Source organism: Staurois parvus, unplaced genomic scaffold (assembly GCF_062004578.1).
Source record: "Staurois parvus isolate SC_StPar_1 unplaced genomic scaffold, SC_StPar_1.0 ptg000267l, whole genome shotgun sequence".
NCBI lineage: Eukaryota > Metazoa > Chordata > Amphibia > Anura > Ranidae > Staurois > Staurois parvus.
The window spans coordinates 6,390,696-6,409,769 of NW_028318063.1; the positions used below are offsets into that span (position 1 = coordinate 6,390,696).

Sequence of the window (19,074 nt, forward strand, 5' to 3'; positions counted from 1 at the left end):
TTATTAGACACTCAACTTCTCCTGCGGGGGCAGCCCTGTTCTTCGTTAAAAAAAGACTCCACCTTGCGTCCATACATTGACTACCGAGACATAAATAAAATCACTATTAAAAACCGCTATCCATTACCCTTAATCTCGGAAATGTTGGAAAGACTTCGTTCTGCGAAGATCTTTACCAAGCTTGATCTACGAGGGGCATATAACCTTGTCCGCATTCGTCAAGGAGACGAATGGAAGACTGCCTTCAGAACCAGGTATGGGCATTTTGAATCCTTGGTGATGCCGTTTGGACTCTGCAACGCCCCTGCAACATTTCAACATTTTATCAACGATGTCTTTTGTGATCTGTTGGACCAATTTGTAATTGCCTATCTGGATGATATCCTTTATCTTTTCTGATAATTGGGAAGAGCACCGCAAACATGTTTGCACAGTTTTCAAAAGATTAAGGAAAAATAGACTTTACAATAAATTGGAGAAATGTGAGTTTGAGCAAACCCAGATCCAGTTCTTAGGCTATATCATTTCTCCGGAGGGAGTGAGCATGGACCCCAAGAAGGTCAAAGCAGTGGTAGATTGGTCAGCACCCAGAAATGTTAAGGAAATTCAATGTTTTGTCGGGTTTGCCAACTTCTACAGAAAATTTATAAGAAACTTCTCTAGAGTGATAGCTCCAATCACACAACTTACAAAGAAAGGGGTACCCTTTCCTGTGGACCTCTGAGGCACAAGCTGCGTTTGAAAAGCTGAAAACTCTTTTCACTTCCGCACCAATCTTGGTACATCCCGATCCTGAACTACCCTTTATAGTGGAAGTAGATGCTTCCAATTCTGCCGTGGGAGCGATCCTGTCTCAGCGAAGTGATGAAAAGATGCAGCTTCATCCTTGTGCCTATTTTTCCCGTTTGATGTCTTCAGCCGAAAGAAATTACGACATTGGGAATAAAGAGCTACTGGCAATTAAGGAAGCCTTTTCAGAATGGAGGCATTTGCTAGAAGGGGCTAATCACCCTGTAACTGTTCTCACTGACCATAAGAATCTGGAATTTGTTCGCTCGGTCAAGAGAGTGTCTTCTAGACAAGCACGTTGGTCGCTATTCTTTTCTAGATTCAATTTTATCATTTCATATCGACCTGGATCAAGGAATGATAAGGCCAATGCCTTATCAAGGATGCTGTCTGAGCCTCCCCAGGAGGGTAATTCCGAATGTTCGATCCTAACTCAAAAGAACTTTCTAGGGGCCACAAGTGCAAAGACATTCTTGAGTCTTCTCAAAGAGGGGTATGAGAACGACCCACTTCTCAGTGATCCTCCTAGAGACATTAACCTTGAGTACAAGAACGGGTTTTGGACTCTAGAGCATCGTCTCTATGTACCTGATTCGGCTCGGGTGGAAGTCCTCAAATTAGTGCATGACTCCAAACTGGCGGGACACTTTGGGATCTTCTGGCACATTCCTTCTGGTGGCCTTGTTATAAGAAAGATATCAAAAGCTACATGGCCTCTTGTTTGACATGCGCACGTCATAAGACACCCCGAGCTTCTCCTTTGGGGTTGCTCCAACCACTTTCTGTTCCATCAAGGCCTTGGGGGTCAATTTCTTTGGACTTTATAGTCGAATTACCTCCTTCAAGAGAAATGACTACAATCTTGGTAGTTGTCGGCCGCCTTACTAAAATGGCTCATTTCATACCGGTTAAGGGGGTACCGTCTGCTGAACAAACTGCGGAGTTGATGGTTCAAGATATTTTTAAATTACATGGAATACCTGATGATGTGGTATCTGATAGAGGAGTACAATTTACTTAAATTTTGGAAAAGCTTTTGTTCAGCTTTAGGGGTAACCGTTAACCTGTCCTCAGCTTTTCATCCACAATCTAATGGTCAGACTGAGAGGACCAATCAAACTTTGGAACAGTACCTTCAGTGCTTCGTCAGTTATCTTCAGGATGACTGGGTGGATTATCTACCTACGGCAGAGTTTGCCTATAACAATGCTAAACATAGCTCCGCTTCCCAAAGCCCCTTTTTCCTCCATATGGGGTATCATCCAGTTTTTGTCCGGCTGGACAGCTCCCTTGACAATTCTTGGATAATCCTGCCTTGTGGCTTGATTTCTCTTGAACCTTGAACTCCTTGCTCCTCCCTTGAACTTCCTTTTTAAAAGCCATGTCCATGCACTTCCTCCTTATATTATTGTGCCTTACCAGCCAATATCCCACTTACTGTTCCTGCTGCTGTCTTCATCTACGGTACCGACCTTTGGCTTGCTACTGACTACGATTCTGCCTCATCCTATCTACTACCATTGGTGACCGACCCTTGGCTTGTGACTGACTCCACTTCTGTTTGATCCCTGAACTGTTTGATCCGCTTTTGGTTTCCAGCCTACTCATTCCCTGGTGGGGTGATCCTGAGATCTGCGACCTGGCATTCACACGCAGCCAAATCCATCTCCACCATTAGGAGCTCTGGGGAAGACCGGTGGATGCTTAGACCCCGCACCTCAGGTGAGCCTGCGTCATTCCCAGGGTGGGGCGCCGGTGTACCAATCCTGCTGGTTTCAGGTAAGCCTTACAACTGCTGTAGCAACTGGTCTCTGAACCTGACCTTATATCGTGACACTCTGATACCCCTAACTAAAAAGTCTAGTGGTACAAATTGCCTTCAGAAGTCACCTAATTAGTATATAGATTCCATCTGGGTGTAACTTAATCTCAGTATAAATACAGCTGTTCTGTGAAGCCCTCAGAGGTTTATTAGAAAACATTAGTGAACAAACAGCATCATGAAGGCAAATAAACACACCAGACAGGTCAGGGATAAAGTTGTGGATAAGCAACGCAGGGTTAAGTTATGAAAAAATATCCCAAGCTTTGAACATCTCACGGAGCACTGTTCAATCCATCATCCGAAAATGGAAAGGTTTGCACAAATGCAAACCTATCAAAACATTGCCATCCACCTTAACTGACAGGTTGGACAAGGATCACATCACCCTGAACACACCATGCTTTTCTTCAGCAGGGACAAGGAAGCTGGTCAGAGTTGGTGGGAAGATGGATGGAGCCAAATACAGGGCAATCTTTGACGAAAACCTGTTAGAGTCTGCAAAAGACTTGAGACTAAGGCGGAGGTTCACCTTCTAGCTGGACAATGACCCTAAACATACAGCCAGAGCTACAATGGAATGGTTTAAATTAAAGCATATTCATGTGTTAGAATGGCCCAGTCAAAGTTCAGACCTAAATCCAATTGAGAATCTGTGGCAAAACTTCAAAATTGCTGTTTACAGACGCTCTCCATACAATCTTACAGAGCTTGAGCTATTTTGCAAAGAAGAATGGGCAAAAATTTCACTCTCTAGATGTGCAAAGCTGGTAGAGACATACCCAAATAGACTTGCAGCTGTAATTGCAGTGAAAGGTGGTTCTATAAAGTATTGACTCAGGGGGGCTGAATACAAATGCGCACCACACTTTACAGATATTTGTAAAACATTTTGAAAACCATTTATAATTTTCCTTCCACTTTACAATTATGTGCCACTTTGTGTTGGTCTATCACATAAAATTCCAATAAAATAAATGTATGTTTTTGGTTGTAACACGACAAAAAGTGGAATATTACACGGGGTATGTACCTCTTTATTTCAGTTAAACAGACTATAGCTCAGGCCAAAAAGACCCCATGTGTTGTCTTCCAGGGAGTGAAGATGCACATGTCCAGCATTCTGACAGATTCACATTCTAAATTTTTTAAGGTGTGGGAGCTCTGGATATCTTATGAATATTCTACACTCCACATGGTCTGGTTGGGCCACACATGATTGCTGCCGCTGAGGCTCTCGAGTCTGAAATGCTCTCCCCTTTCCCTCTTCCCCTCCTCTCTCTTTCTGCCACAACTTTCCTTTCTTTTCATTTCCTTTCTGGTCTCACTATTTTTCATGTGAAGGGTCATGATTCCCTGGGGCTGGCTCCCCTCGGGGAAGACCATACTGTGGCTTTGGGAATATGATTTACGGTTACTTGTACTTTCAGTTATTTCCCATGTGAATCAATCCTTGATATCAGCTGCTATGGCTATAGCCTTCACTGTGTTTTTTTTTCTTCCTGTTATACCTGATCATTACTTAACTCCTGCATTGCTATCTAGGGGACAGGGCATGCAGCTGAGAAAAGAACAGGAATACTGTACAGCATTGAGTACAGAGCAGTAAAACAAAAATAGAAAATTCTTCATTTGAGTGCAGTAATTTACTTGTGTGTTTATTTGTTAAGGCTCTTTGCACACAAGTGTCATAATTCACTGTTTACTCAGGAACTTGTCTAAACTCCCTAAGCTATATGCTTACACACCTTTACTTGCTATACTCAACAACACTCAGGTCTTTACACAGTTTTTTACCCCTTGCACAAGGGCATCACAAGTTCCTGAGTAAACATCAGTAAATTATGATGCCCACATGCAGGGGGCCTAAATAGGGCATTTGTCACCACTTCTGAAATTGGATGTGTGTGGTCTTGTGTCGATGTGTGCAAACATTCTTGCAATGTCCTTGTACATGTTGAGGGGCAAATGCTTGTGCCCATGCAGGCATTCTTGGCCTTCATATTGGAACATGCACACCTTCTGTTCTGGATAGTGTCCTGACAGACTTCGGCAATCTTTCCATGATTATCTTGGGCTGGACCAAGCCAAGTGTCAAAGAGATCTGTGGGGTCACCATTAAGAGTCATCATCATCATCTACATGGGACTCCAAAGCCTCAGGTGGCTGGGGGTCAGTGAAACCCCCTTCACCCAAGCTGAGGGCCGAGCCCTCAGAAGAGTCCAAGGAGTCATCAGGACTGGCAACCTCCTGGAGCAAGACGTCTGGATTATCCATAGGGACTGTGATGGAGCTTCCTTCCTCAGGATCCACAGGGGCCAGAGGACCAAGTTTAATGGGAAGCAAGTATCGTTCAACAGGAACGTCCTGCACTGGTGGAATATCAATGGAATTCATTGTCCCTTCTGTCTCTGACAGGCTTGGCGGGGCAATCCCCACTCAGCACACAGGGTCTCAAGTTACGGTGGAGCCATCTTTGACAGGTTCAGGGCTTTCTGAACTATGTCATACACTGACGTCAGTGGAAAAGGCTGCTTCTCCATTCTGATTTGGAGAAAATAAAAATGTCACCAAGGTAGACTAGTACAGTCTCAAAATTGTAACTACCCCCCCAAAATAAAAAACCCTTTCCATCAAAAGCTGGAGTATATCAGGGGCGTTTCTCAGCCCGAACAGCATACAGTTAAATTCAAACAGCCCCAGGGGTATGGTAAAGGCAGTTTTCTCTGTCTTGTTCCCTGGGGCTTGCCAGTAGCCACACACCAGGTCGAGCATAGAGCAGTATTTAGCTTGGCCCAGAGTCATAATTGCTTCCTCCTCCCTGGGCAGGGGGTAGGCATCTCAGTGGATGCAGGCATTCAGCTTGTGATAGTCTGCACAGAACCGCAGGCTTCCATCTTTCTTCCGTACCAAGACAATAGGGGCACCCCATGGGCTGTGGCTCTCCCAGATGACCCAACTCTGTAGCATGTAATGGAATAAGTCCTTGATCTCCTGGCAAAGGGCCAGGGAATATGACGGTACCAATTCCAGATGGGCAGAGCTTCCCCTGTGTGGATCCGGTGGTCTATTGCCTCAGTGCAGCCATAGACCTCAGGGCTTGGTGAAAAGACTAGTAGGTTGAGTTGATGGCAGGGCAGACTTCTCGGATAGGTGTATACCTCCTTTACTACTTTCCTTTTCTTTTTCCTTTTCTTCCTTCTCAGCTTCTTCTCTCGACTTTCCTCTGTGAAATTTTTTATTGTTTGGTCTGTATTACAGACCTCTACTCAGGGTTTAAGAATATAGTGTAGTTTATATATAGTTATATTCCACCCTCCAGATGGAAGAGAAGATTGAATTGATTGTAGTGTTATTACCTCCTCTCCCCCTGTTGTCCCTTGAATCTCTCACTTTGAGGTAATATCATTCTGGTCACCTATGAACAAGACTAACTTCTGTAAACACCTCATTTTGATTACTGTTTCGGTGATTTTGTACTGTTTTGTTATTTAAAATTCAATAAAAAGATTACAACAGAAAAGACCAGTAGGTGTGTCAGAGATCCAGGTATGACCAGAGATGTGTGGACTGACACAGGGAACAGCAGGCTTCAGAAATGATGAAATAATCATAAAATTTATTAGGAGCACAAATATACAAACGCACATGCAACCAAAAACCAAACCTCCAACTAATAATAGATATGTACAATTGTAGTCAGGGCTGGACAGGTGGAGTGGTCAAGCAGGCCGGGTCAGGAACAATCGAGCAGACAAGGTAAAAAAGGAGCAGGCAGGAGAATGGTCAGGAATAGCCGGGGTCGGTGCAGGCAGAGTTCTAGCAGAGTCAGAGTCAAGCAGGAGAGTCAAGCAGGCAGAAGACAGAATACAGGAAACAGGATCAGGACAACAGGGCACATGGGAAAACACCAAGGCACTGATTGCAGGCCTGGTTCTGCTTAAATATACCTCCTGCAATCAGCCTCAGGTGATGGCTTGATTGCAGGAGTGAGATCCTGGCTGCTGAAAGCACCCGCTGGCAAGCACCGGTACTGCAGCCCACACAGCAGGTGAGCCCATGCCTGACACACCCACTGGCAAGCACCGGTACTGCAGCCCACACGGCAGGTGAGCCCATTCCTGACTTGGTGTTTCTCCAGTAGCTGGTGAAGAAGACACTGCTGAGGTAGAGGATAATCCGGAAAGGGGACGGTTAATTGTTCATCTTTCAGGAGGTCATGACAGCTTGTGATGTGGCACAAACAGCTTCCACTGTTGGTTGAGCCCCGGAGATACAGTAGAGGTTTGCGATGGTGGTGTGGTTTGGGAGTGGAATTGGGAGGTCCCAAAGTTGATAAGCTGAACTAGCACCTCACTCCTGTGGACTTGGCACAAGGTGCGGGCTGCCAACTACTCCCATGGTATCCCAAGTCTTTGCGGGGCTCCAACATTACAGTGGCTCCTTGCAGCTTCTCGTGAGCCCTGATAAGCAGGGACCAGACAAGCTCTTGGAGGGGCACCAGGAGCAGCTTTTTCTTTGGGGGGTGTATAGGCAACCCCCACCCAAATTGCTTGTTGTCTAGCTGCCCACTGATTGACCTCAAAGGTTTGGATCATGTTGAGCCATACAGCACACAGGCCATAGCCCAGTGCACGCTGGCCCACATGTTTAGTCTTGGCCAGCAAGCAAGGTAAGTCCAGGTCCTTCAGAATGTTCATGCCCAGAACAATAGGTACTGCTGAATTCACTGAGCTGCGAGTCACCACAGCCTCTACCCGGTCCACTACCTAGTTGTCTATGTGTATCTCCAGGTGATTATTAATATTATTATATAGGATTTATATAGCGCCAACAGTTTGCTCAGCGCCTTACAATATAACGGGAGACAATACAGCAACAATACAGTTCAATACAAGAAGGATTTGGGGGCCCTGCTCCTTGGAGCTTACAATCTAGGAGGGAGGGGCTAGTGGTACAAAAGGTAGTAACTGTGGGGGATGGACTGATTGGAAGAGTAGAAGATTCCAGTATTAGCTGAGGGCAGGATAGGCTTCCTTGAAGAGATAGGTTTTCGGAGATCGCATCAAAAGTGAGCAGAGTAGGCGATAGTCTAATAAATTGGAGTAGAGAGTTCCAGAGGATAGGGGAAGCTCTGGAGAAGTCCTGGAGACGAGCATGGGAGAAAGGAGACAAGGGAGCTAGAGAGTAGGAGGTCTTGCGAGGAGCGGAGAGTACAGTTTGGGTGATATTTAGAGACAAGATCATTGATGTAATTTGGGGCAGAGTTATAAATGTTATACGTTATTGTTAGTGTTTTGAATTTTATCCGTTGGGCAACGGGAAGCCAGTGGAGGGATTGGCAGAGAGGGGTGGCAGATACAGAACAGTTAGTAAGGTGGATGATTCTGGCAGCAGCATTCATGATAGACTGAAGAGGGGATAGCCTGCGATGAGGTAGGCCAATGAGGAGGGAGTTACAATAGTCAAGGCAAGATATAACAAGGGAGTGGATAAGTTGCTTACTGGTTTCCGAGGTTAGGAACGGGCATATCTTGGAGATGTTGCAGAGGTGAAGTCTACAAGATTTAGACAGTGACTGGATTTGGGGCTGAAAGGACAGATGGGAGTCTAGGATTACACCTAGTACCCTGGCTTGAGGGGAGGGACTGATGATTGTATTATTGATCTTGATGGAGAAGCCAGGGGAGGGGGCACGGGCTGGGGGGAATACTAAGAGCTCAGTTTTGGAAAGATTGAGTTTCAGGAAGTGGAGTGACATCCATGCCGATATGTCACTTAGTAGGTAAGTGATGCGAGAGAAGACTGAAGGGGTGAGGTGAGGGGTAGAAAGATAGATTTGTGTGTCATCAGCATAAAGATGGTACTTAAAGCCATGGGAGTTTATCAAGTGACCAAGGGAGGAGGTGTAGATGGAGAAGAGAAGCGGTCCAAGACAGAACCTTGAGGGATCCCTACAGAAAGAGGGAGTAAAGAGGAGGAGGCAGTGTTATCGGTAACACTGAAGGAGCACTGCGATAGGTAGAAGGAGAACCAGGAGGGAGCAGAATCTCTGAGGCCAAGAGAGTGGAGTTTTTTTAGGCGGAGGTCAACCGTATCAAAAGCCGCAGAAAGGTCAAGTAGTAAGAGTACGGAGTAGTGGCCATTGGTTTTAGCAGTTAGTAGATCATTAGTGAGTTTTAGTAGGGCAGTTTCAGTGGAGTGTAGTGAGCGAAAGCCAGACTGTAAAGGGTCAAGAAGGTTGTTGTCGGTGAGGTGGGAGCTCAGGCGATTGTAGACTAAGCATTCTAGGAGTTTAGAGGTAAATGGCAGCAGGGAAATGGGTCTTAAGTTGTTCAGGTTGGTGGGGTCCAAGGAGGGCTTTTTAGGTATGGGAGTGATGTGCGCATGCTTTAGAGCGGAGGGGAATGATTGAAGATGTGAATGAGGGAGCATAGGATGGAAGAAGAGGGTGACCGTAGTAGTTGTGAGGAGACAGGATCCAGGGGGCAGGTAGTGAGATGGGCTTCTGAGAAAAACTTAGTGACCTCTTCGGTAGTAGCAAGGTCAATAGAGGAAAGTGTTGAGGGAGGTTTAGTATAAGGTATGCTAAGTGGGATGGATGTCTGTGCAGTGGCGATGCCCCTATGAATTGCGTCAATCTTGTTTTTGAAATGATTTGCAATCTCGTGAGCAGTGAGTGAGGTACTGGGTATGGGTGGAGAGAGTAGAGTTAAAAGTAGAGAAGAGATGACGAGGACTGGATGACAAGGTATTAATAAGAGTGACAAAGTAGGCTTGTTTGGCAGCATGAAGGGAGGACTTGTATGTTAAGAGAGCAGATTTATATAGGGTGAGTGCTTGTTGAGATTTGGTTTTACGCCACAATCGCTCCAGCGCATGACTATGTCGTTTAAGATTTTTGGTGTCGTCAGTCTGCCAAGGTTGTAATAGTCGTGGCCTGATGTTTCATGTTGTTAGAGAAGTCTAATGTGTATGAAAGCGAACTGTTATAGACAGCAGTGGTCAGGTCAGGGCAAGACGGGAGAGATTCTGTCGTAGAGTTGGTCAGTTGCTGAGTGGAAAGGAGCAGGGTTCAAGTTGTGAAGGTTTTTGAGGGTAATTGTTTGCTGCTTGGAGGGATAGGTGTTTGAAGACGAGGACACTGTGAAGGTGATGAGATTGTGATCAGAGAGAGGAAAGGGGGTGTTTGTGAAGTTGTAGGGAGTGCAAAGACGGGAGAAAACAAGGTCTAATGTATTCCCATCAGAGTGAGTGGAGGACTGTATACATTGTGCTAATGCAAAAGATGAAGTTATCTTCAAGTTGGGATGTAGCCGGGTTGTTGACATTAATAGGGATGTTAAAATCTCTGAGAATGATAGTGGGTAGTTCAGAGGAGAGAAAGTAGGGTAGCCAGGTGGAGAAATCATCAAGAAAGCGGGACACCGGTCCAGGAGGCAGATAGATCACTGCAATCCTCAGAGAAATGGGATAAAACAGCCGGATGCAGTGAGTCTCGAAAGAAAAGAAGGATAGAGAGGGAGAGTTATGGAGAACTTGAAAGGTGCTGAGTGGGGATAGAAGCAAACCAACTCCACTTTTCCGAACACTTGGTCTGGGTGAGTGGGTCCAGAGGAGGCCTCCATAGAAAAGTGCTGCGGGAGAAGCAGAATCTCCCCCCCACAGACCCACTGATACTCCCTTCTCTAGTGATTTCCTGCTGCTCCTTCTGTTCTGTCCTCCTTGTTGAAACCTAAACCAAAATAGCAGTTTTCTGTTGGTGTCTGTCAGAGCCCAGAGGGAGCCATGACGTCACTCCCTCTTGTAGAATGTGATAGTCCTTAGTTTCAGTGATTAGTCACTAGGAGGTCACATGCTCCAGCATACCTGAAAGCACCTAGCATTTTTTTCTCTTTGTAGTGGATGAAGGAGTGCCCAGGATTGCTGCTGTAATTTATTAGAGGATTAGGGGGACAGTTTATAGGCAAGTGTAGTCTGTATTCTCCACTGTAGGTAGTGTTTGACTGCAATGGCAGTGTAGATGGGGGAGGAACTTAAGAGGAACTTGGTTCCTCTATGATTTCCTCAATGGCACAGGAGCAGTTATACATTTGGATACTAGTGCGCCATGTGACTCTGGGAGCCATGTTGGGTCAGGCAGAGTCTATTTAAGACTCTGACTCCCAGGCTTGGTGCACTTTTTGCGAGTGACTAGTATAGGGACAGGTTCCCTGTCTGTTAGGGACAGTGCTTAGAGATAGGGAGAGGTTCTGGAGAAGTAGGGAAAGTGCAGGGACTACATCCACCTTTACAGGAATCTTTCCCCTTAGGTTTGGGCCAGCTCCTCATGGCAGAGGCTGTCATCATTGGATCTTCAGACTACTGTCTCACCCCTGTACCGACATATGTGGCTCCGTACGGTTGGGCCTTCCCGCCAGGCCTGTTTGTAATTGCCAAACTTTTCTACATTTCATTGCTTTTGACAAATTGGAAGCTTACTTCCTGCCACACCATGCTGCACCTAGCACACAAGTTTTACACACAGTTACTTTTCTCTGAATGAGCAAAGTGACTTAAATCTTATCCCTCACAACAGCTGATATTCACCTTTTCTACAATTCCTGACATTTAGCTTTCACGTGTGAACAAAAAACTGGCACTTCTGTGTTTGGAGGCATATGTGACAGCACTATGCTGGTCATACAGTTAGATAGCTCTGTGTATGTTAGATAACTTTATCATAATCAGCAGTTGTCTCTTCCTCCCTTGTAGTCATTGAGCTTTTCTTCTTAGTGACACTGCTAGTATGTGTTCTGCTTGTTGGAAGGTCCTCCTGGCAAATAAATCACCAATCACTCCACTAGGGGGTCTGCTACTGAACATGACAGTCTAGGGCAGCAATGGGCAAACTACAGCCCGCGGGCCGTATACGGCCCGGTGGACCTTTTAATCCGGCCCGCGGAGCTAGGCTCCCGCTAGGCTCCTCTCACAGTCCGCCCTGAAGACCGGTGTAGCATGAAAATCTGTCTCCTTTGAGGATCTGTCCCCCTCGACGTATCTGCGCATGTGCCGGAGATCGCCGATCGGCTGCTAATACCTGAAACTGGCACATGCGCAGATACGTCGAGGGGGACAGATCCTCATAGGAGACAGATTTTCATGCTACACTGGAACGGCGCGGGAACACGGCGAGAGGAACGCGCGGAGCAAAGGTAAGTGAATTGACACAGGGGGGACTTGGGGACTTAATATGGGGAATGAATTACTATATGGGGGATGAATTACTATGGGGGATGAATTACTATGGGGGATGAATTACTATGGGGGATGAATTACTATATGGGGAATGAATTACTATATGGGGGATGAATTACTATGGGGGATGAATTACTATGGGGGATGAATTACTATGGGGGATGAATTACTATATAGGGGATGAATTACTATGGGGGATGAATTACTATGGGGGATGAATTACTATAGGGGGATGAATTACTATAGGGGGGATGAATTACTATGGGGGATAAATTACTATGGGGGATGAATTACTATATGGGGGATGAATTACTATATGGGGGATTAATTACTATACTTACTATGGGGGAATATTACTATAGTTTGCCCACCCCTGGTCTAGGGCCTAACTTGTCCACCAAAACTCATCACACAGCCCACGCAGAACACCTTTTTTTTGCCAAATTGTGCACAAATAGCAGGTTGTAGACCCTTAATTCACCATTAGCAATGATTCACGGACATAAATATAAACTTATAGCAGAACTAGACTGTATCTGAGCACCGCAAACCAAAAACACTACTTGATTCATTTTTTTAAATTCAAAGAAAAATCACCCATCCATCCCTGTCTCCATGCTTTATTTTGCTGAGAAATCACTCAGCAATATGGGTGTATCTGGAGGGGGAATTACTATGGGGGATGAATTACTATAGGGGGGATGAATTACTATATGGGGGATGAATTACTATATGGGGGATGAATTACTATAGGCGGGATGACTTACTATAGGGGGGATGAATTACTATATGGGGGATGAATTACTATAGGGGGGATGAATTACTATATGGGGGATGAATTACTATGGGGGATGAATTACTATATGGGGGATGAATTACTATATGGGGGATGAATTACTTTATGGGGGATGAATTACTATATGGGGGATGAATTACTATGGGGGATGAATTACTATGGGGGATGAATTACTATAGGGGGGATGAATTACTATAGGGGGGATGAATTACTATAGGGGGGATGAATTACTATATGGGGGATGAATTACTATATGGGGGATGAATTACTATATGGGGGATGAATTACAATATGGGGGATGAATTACAATATGGGGGATGAATTACTATGGGGGATGGATTACTATATGGGGGATGAATTACTATATGGGGGATTAATTACTATGCTTACTATGGGGGAATATTACTATACTTACTATGGATGACACATACACATCATCGGGGGATGAATTACTATAGGGGGGATGAATTACTATAGGGGGGATGAATTACTATAGGGGGGATGAATTACTATATGGGGATGAATTACTATATGGGGGATGAATTACTATATGGGGGATGAATTACTATGGGGGGGATGAATTACTATGGGGGATGAATTACTATATGGGGGATGAATTACTATATGGGGGATGAATTACTATATGGGGGATTAATTACTATGCTTACTATGGGGGAATATTACTATACTTACTATGGATGACACATACACATCATTCATCTACTCTTGGTCCGGCCCCCGGGTCCAATATATGAACCCATTGCGGCCCTCAAGTCAAAAAGTTTGCCCACCCCTGGTCTAGGGCCTAACTTGTCCACCAAAACTCATCACACAGCCCATGCAGAACACCTTTTTTTTGCCAAATTGTGCATAAATAGCAGGTTGTAGACCCTTAATTCACCATTAGCAATGATTCACGGACATAAATATAAACTTATAGCAGAACTAGACTGTATCTGAGCACCGCAAACCAAAAACACTACTTGATTCATTTTTTTAAATTCAAAGAAAAATCACCCATCCATCCCTGTCTCCATGCTTTATTTTGCTGAGAAATCACTCAGCAATGTGGGTGTATCTGGAGGTAGCCCGAAGTGGCTGCACAGCTGATGAGGTTTCTGTAGCTGTAGATACCACACAAAAACAGTCAAAAGGGGGGGGGGAATAGCCTCTTGCTCCTGCAGCTGGGGTTCCCATGTCCCCTCCACACAGTCCTCTCTCCTCTGTCTTAGGTAACTAGTGATTCTCCCTCTCTTCTAGCGGTCACACTGTCCTGCCTCAGCTCTTTCCTAGGCTAACTGGTTTCCCCTCCTTCTCTTGCCCAGGGTATGCTGGGGGCTCTAATGTTTTTGCTGTCCATTCCAACACAGCTGCTTTTCTTCCTGGACTACATGTCCCACAATTCTCCTCTCTGCGCATTTCTGATTGATCCTTTTCTGCAGCTAGAAAACAGGGAGGCTGGCAAGCAGGAATTGTGCAGAGCCTGCAGCTGTCCTCCCATAACTTTACCACACAGCACCTCCAGCTCTCTCTCCTGGACTCCCTGCTGCTAACAGGAGGAGTGAGAAAGAGTGGGCAGGAACATAGGTCTGCTCTGTCTTCTGCAGTGGCATGCACAGAGCTGAGGAGAGAAGAGCCCACTGTCACTGCTCCACAGTACGGGGAGAGGGGGAATGGAGCGAGCAGGGGCATAGGCGGCGGCTAGCACCTGCTACAGACGTCATTGTCCCATATACATTGGTGTACCTCAGCTACAACTCAATATCAGGGGAGCCCACTTTCGAGCTGAGAAACCTAGGTCTTTGTTTCACATCCCATATCTGGGCAGTTCCACTCCCATCTGCCCAACTCTATCTCATAAGCTCCACCCCACAGATTTATAAGTCACGCTAGGAAAGGAATTGATCTCATCTGACTTCCTGGAGGGTATATATGAGATCTCTAACTTAAAGGGGCAGGGGTTTGCCTACATGCTGTCATTCAGTACAAAGCTTTGAACTGACACATTACTGTATAGAATGTCCATCTTTTCTGTCATACCAATTTACGATACTGCACTTAATTTCCCACCAACTGTTATAATGAACACTATACAATCATGTGAAAAAGTAAGCATACCCCATGGAAATGCTGACATATTAAAAAAAATTGTAGTAATATCCAAAGAATAAAGAGTATAAGGGCACGCTTGGTATAATATTTTTATTATTAAAAGCTACACAAAGGCTAAAACATTTAACGCATATCCAGTCATTGCCTGTTTGCCTGCAGATAGCACTTTTTCACAAGTTTGTCAGATAACCTATTGCTAAAAAACACACCTAATCTTTTTACTGCCACCGTCATAAGTCATTGTCAGTGGCATCGGGGGTGGGTGGTTTACGCACTCCTAGCTGCTATAGCCGATTGTCGGCTCTCCCAGAAATGTGATTCCCCCCAACCCGCCATGTTTCTGTGATTCCTACCTTGCTAAAAGTAAGAAAAGCCTCTTCAAAAAAAGTTATATTTTTTGCCTGATGTGAACTCAGCCACTTCAATCCCAGAGATTACTTTGTACCTCGCATTCTGGCTTTCCTATATTAAGGTCTTGACCAGAAATTGGCCTTAAAGTGGTTGTAAAGGCTCCAGGTTTTTTACTTTCATGTATTCTATGCATGAAGGGAAAAAAAACCTTCTGTGTGCAGCAGCCCCCCAAAAACATACTTGAGCCCCATCTCAAGTATGTTCGAAGTATGCCTTCGGGTTACCTGAGAAGAGGAGGATGGGTCTGCTCTGCAAAACCACTGTACAGAGCATGACATATTTGTTATTTTTAAACACAAAATCTGCCTTTAATATCACTTGCCTGTTTCTCTATCCTTGTCCCCCCCCCCCCCCCCCTTTGTCTCTCTCTCCCACCCCTTTGTCTCTCTCTCCCTTCACCCACACCCCACTCTCATTCTGACCTTCCTACTCCTCCTCCTCTTCATTATGATCTCCTTAATTGTCCTCAATAGGTATCCGTAATTGGTATCGTTAAGTACTTAAAAAAAAATAGTATCGGTACTTGTACTCGTTGCATGCCTAGTTTTTATGATTTCCTTAAATTCAATACCAACCTCTATGCATCCTGTGAAAAGCAAAAGAAACCTTTTCTTTCTATATACACTTATTTCACAGTATTATCACAAAGTCAATTTCATATAAGACATTACACAAATATTTGTATATAAAGTCCTGTGTCTAAAGGCAAATTGCCCACATGCAAAGTTTACATTTGTATATTCCCTAATCCTTCCAGTATTCACCACAGTGCAGCTTTTAAAATCAGTCCTGGTGGAATTGTGCACATATAGCCAGGTATATATAGTTATTAATAGAGATACAGATGAACGTTGCAGCAAAATCCAGCTACAGGGGCCCCTGAGGATGATCACAATGCAGCATATGTGGCAGAGTCCTGAAGACAAGATCTGTTATGGGGAGATCCTCCAACTGTTGTCCATCCAGCCTGGAACACAGATTCTCACATGCAGAAACTGTAGTGTGGCACCTAAACTCAGAGTCCCTCCCTTTAGGCCCTTCACTTTAAAGAGTAACTCTATTTTTGTTGAGAAAACAATCGCCTCTGGGTGATCTATGTACAGTTGTGTTCAAAATAATAGCAGTCAGACATCACTAACCTGATCAATCACTGTTTTTGGTAGAAATTATATTTCTACATGGCAAATAATTTACTAGCAGGTGTAGTAGAGTAATAGAAATCCAACAGACCCAACAGTCATGACATGCATGCTGCTGATTCTGTGTAATTGAATCACTAATTGAAAGGGGCATGTTCAAAATAATAGCAGTGTGGAGTTCTATTAGTGAGGTCATTCATTCTTTGAAAAACAGGTGGCAATTATTGCCCTTATTTAAGGAAGGAAGACAGCAAATGTTGTACATGCTGGTTACAGTGCATTTCTCTCTGAAATTTTGAGGAAAATGGGTCGTTCCAGACATTGTTCAGAAGAACAGCGTACCTTCATTAAAAAGTTGATTGGAGAAAGGAAAACATATAAAGAAGTGCAGAAAATGATCGGCTGCTCAGCTAAAATGATCGCAAATGCTTTAAAATGGCAACCAAAACCTGAAAGACGTGGAAGAAAGCAAAAAACTACCATTCAAATGGATAGAAGAATAGCCAAAATGGCAAGGACTCAGCAAACAATCAGCTCCAGGAAGATCAAAGAAGGTCTAAAGTTACCTGTGAATACTGTTACAATTAGAAGACGCCTATGTGAAGCCAAGCTATCTGCAAGAAGCCCCCGCAAAGTCGCACTGTTGAAAAAAAGACGTGCTGAAGAGGTTACAATTTGCCAAAGAGCACATTGACTGGCCTAAAGAGAAATGGTGCAACATTTTGTGGACTGATGAAAGTAAGATTGTTCTTTTTGGGTCTAGTGGCCGGAGACAGTTTGTCAGACGACCCCCAAACACTGAATTCAAGCCACAGTACACTGTAAAGATAGTGAAGCATGGTTGCGCAAGCATCATGATATGGGGATGTTTCTCATACTATGGTGTTGGGCCTATTTATCGCATACCAGGGATCATGGATCAGTTTGAATACATCAGAATGCTTGAAGAGGTCATGCTGCCTTATGCTGAAGAGGAAATGCCCTTGAAATGGGTGTTCCAACAAGACAACGACCCCAAACACACTAGTAAACGTGCAACATCTTGGATCCAGACCAACAAGATTGACGTTATGGAGTGGCCAGCCCAATCCCCGGATCTTAATCCAATAGAAAACTTGTGGGGTGACATCAAAAATGCAGTTTCTGAGGCAAAACCAGGAAATAGAGAAGAACTGTGGAATGTAGTCCAATCATCCTGGGCTGGAATACCTGTTCCCAGGTGCCAGAAGTTGGTTGACTCCATGCAACACAGATGTATAGCAGTTCTCAGAAACAGTGGTTATACAACTAAATATTAAGTGATTCAAAGGAAAGCAAAACATTTTTCAGTTTATATAGTGAATGTTTGAGTTTGTAAAGAGGAATACAAACACTGCTATTTTTTTGAACAGTCTAATATTCACTTTTCTTCAATTTTTTTTTAGAGGAACAACACAAATTTGATATATTTTTCTTCATGTTTTGATTTGGAATAGAATGTGTAATGTTCCCAATGCATTTGTGTGTATGGAAATAAAAGCTATTAGAAGGATTTTGAGCTTTATTCACTTTTTTCAACACACTGCTATTATTTTGAACACAACTGTATATTGCAAGGATTTCACCAAACTTTGTAGCAGAGTCCTGCTTGTTTCTGTTCTTAAGAAAAAGCTGTATATTTAACTATGTCCTTGGAAGGCTGATTCCTGAAAGACAGTGTCTGTATTTCATTCTAATCAGCTGACACACTCTCATTGTTCTAATGAGGAAATTTGCAGTATTTTCATTCCTTCAGAAGTAATTAATCCTTAGGAATTATCTCACCGAAAAAAGAATTCCTTTTGCAGAGGATGCCTAAAATTTTACTTGTATATTAGTGCAAACTTCTGGGAAAAGCAGTGAGCCATTCACACAAGAGGAAAATAACATTTCTGGGTGCGCTCTGTACACCAACTGTGTACGGAAGACCTCCAGGTGGCCATACTGCATTGAATTTGCAGAAAATCATAGTAGTTGCAGCTTGAAAAAGGTCATTTTAATAACATTAAATTGAAGGTGAAGCAATTATATATGAAATATACTTTTTTTTTAATTTGCTATATTTTTTTCACAGAAGGAAAGTTACCCTTTAAGCATTATAAAAATTGCTTTTCCCTGCCAAACAGATTTTGTTTACATGTTTTATTCCATTTTGCTTTGGCACATGTTCCCCAGGACAGTGCCCATCCCCATCCACCCCCTTGCCATTTGTTTGACAATTCCTTGAACATTCGCCTTTGGCAATCACTAACTTTGTTGATTCCTGTGGGCAGACTTGTGTTTATGAGCCCCCTCCAAACAGCACTCTACTGGGAAGATCAGTGTACTGCTGTTTTATCTTCCTCCTGCTGACTAGCCTCCTCCCCTGCAGTCCCTTCCTCTACCCCCCTCCCCCTGCCCCCCCCAGCTCTCTAGGCCACTTATGCAGCTGAGAATAAACGTGATCACTGACACACACACACACACACAATGTGCCTTGCATTTCAATTTTAAACTGAATGGTCAGTAACTGTACCTGGGTTCCATGTTTTGATTGCACATTTGCCAATTTATATATCAATACTTAAAATTATTTTCTTTCAGTCATTTTGTTTGTAGCGATCTTTACTGTGTGCAAAGTAAAACTAAGCTACTATCATATTTTAGTTGTACTGATAGTTACTAGGACTGATGATGATCATGATTTTGAAAGTCTGCCAAAAGGGGGGAAAAACTGAAAAATCTATTGGAGGTAGAAAATTATAAAAAAA

General features: G+C 44.0%; 1 protein-coding gene across 1 annotated transcript in view; it reads left to right on the forward strand.

Moving 5' to 3' along the window:
- LOC149459263 (matrix metalloproteinase-18-like) overlaps positions 1-19,074 on the forward strand; it is a 281,041-nt gene that overhangs the window by 202,372 nt on the left and 59,595 nt on the right. The gene's annotated exons all lie outside the window — the stretch shown is intronic.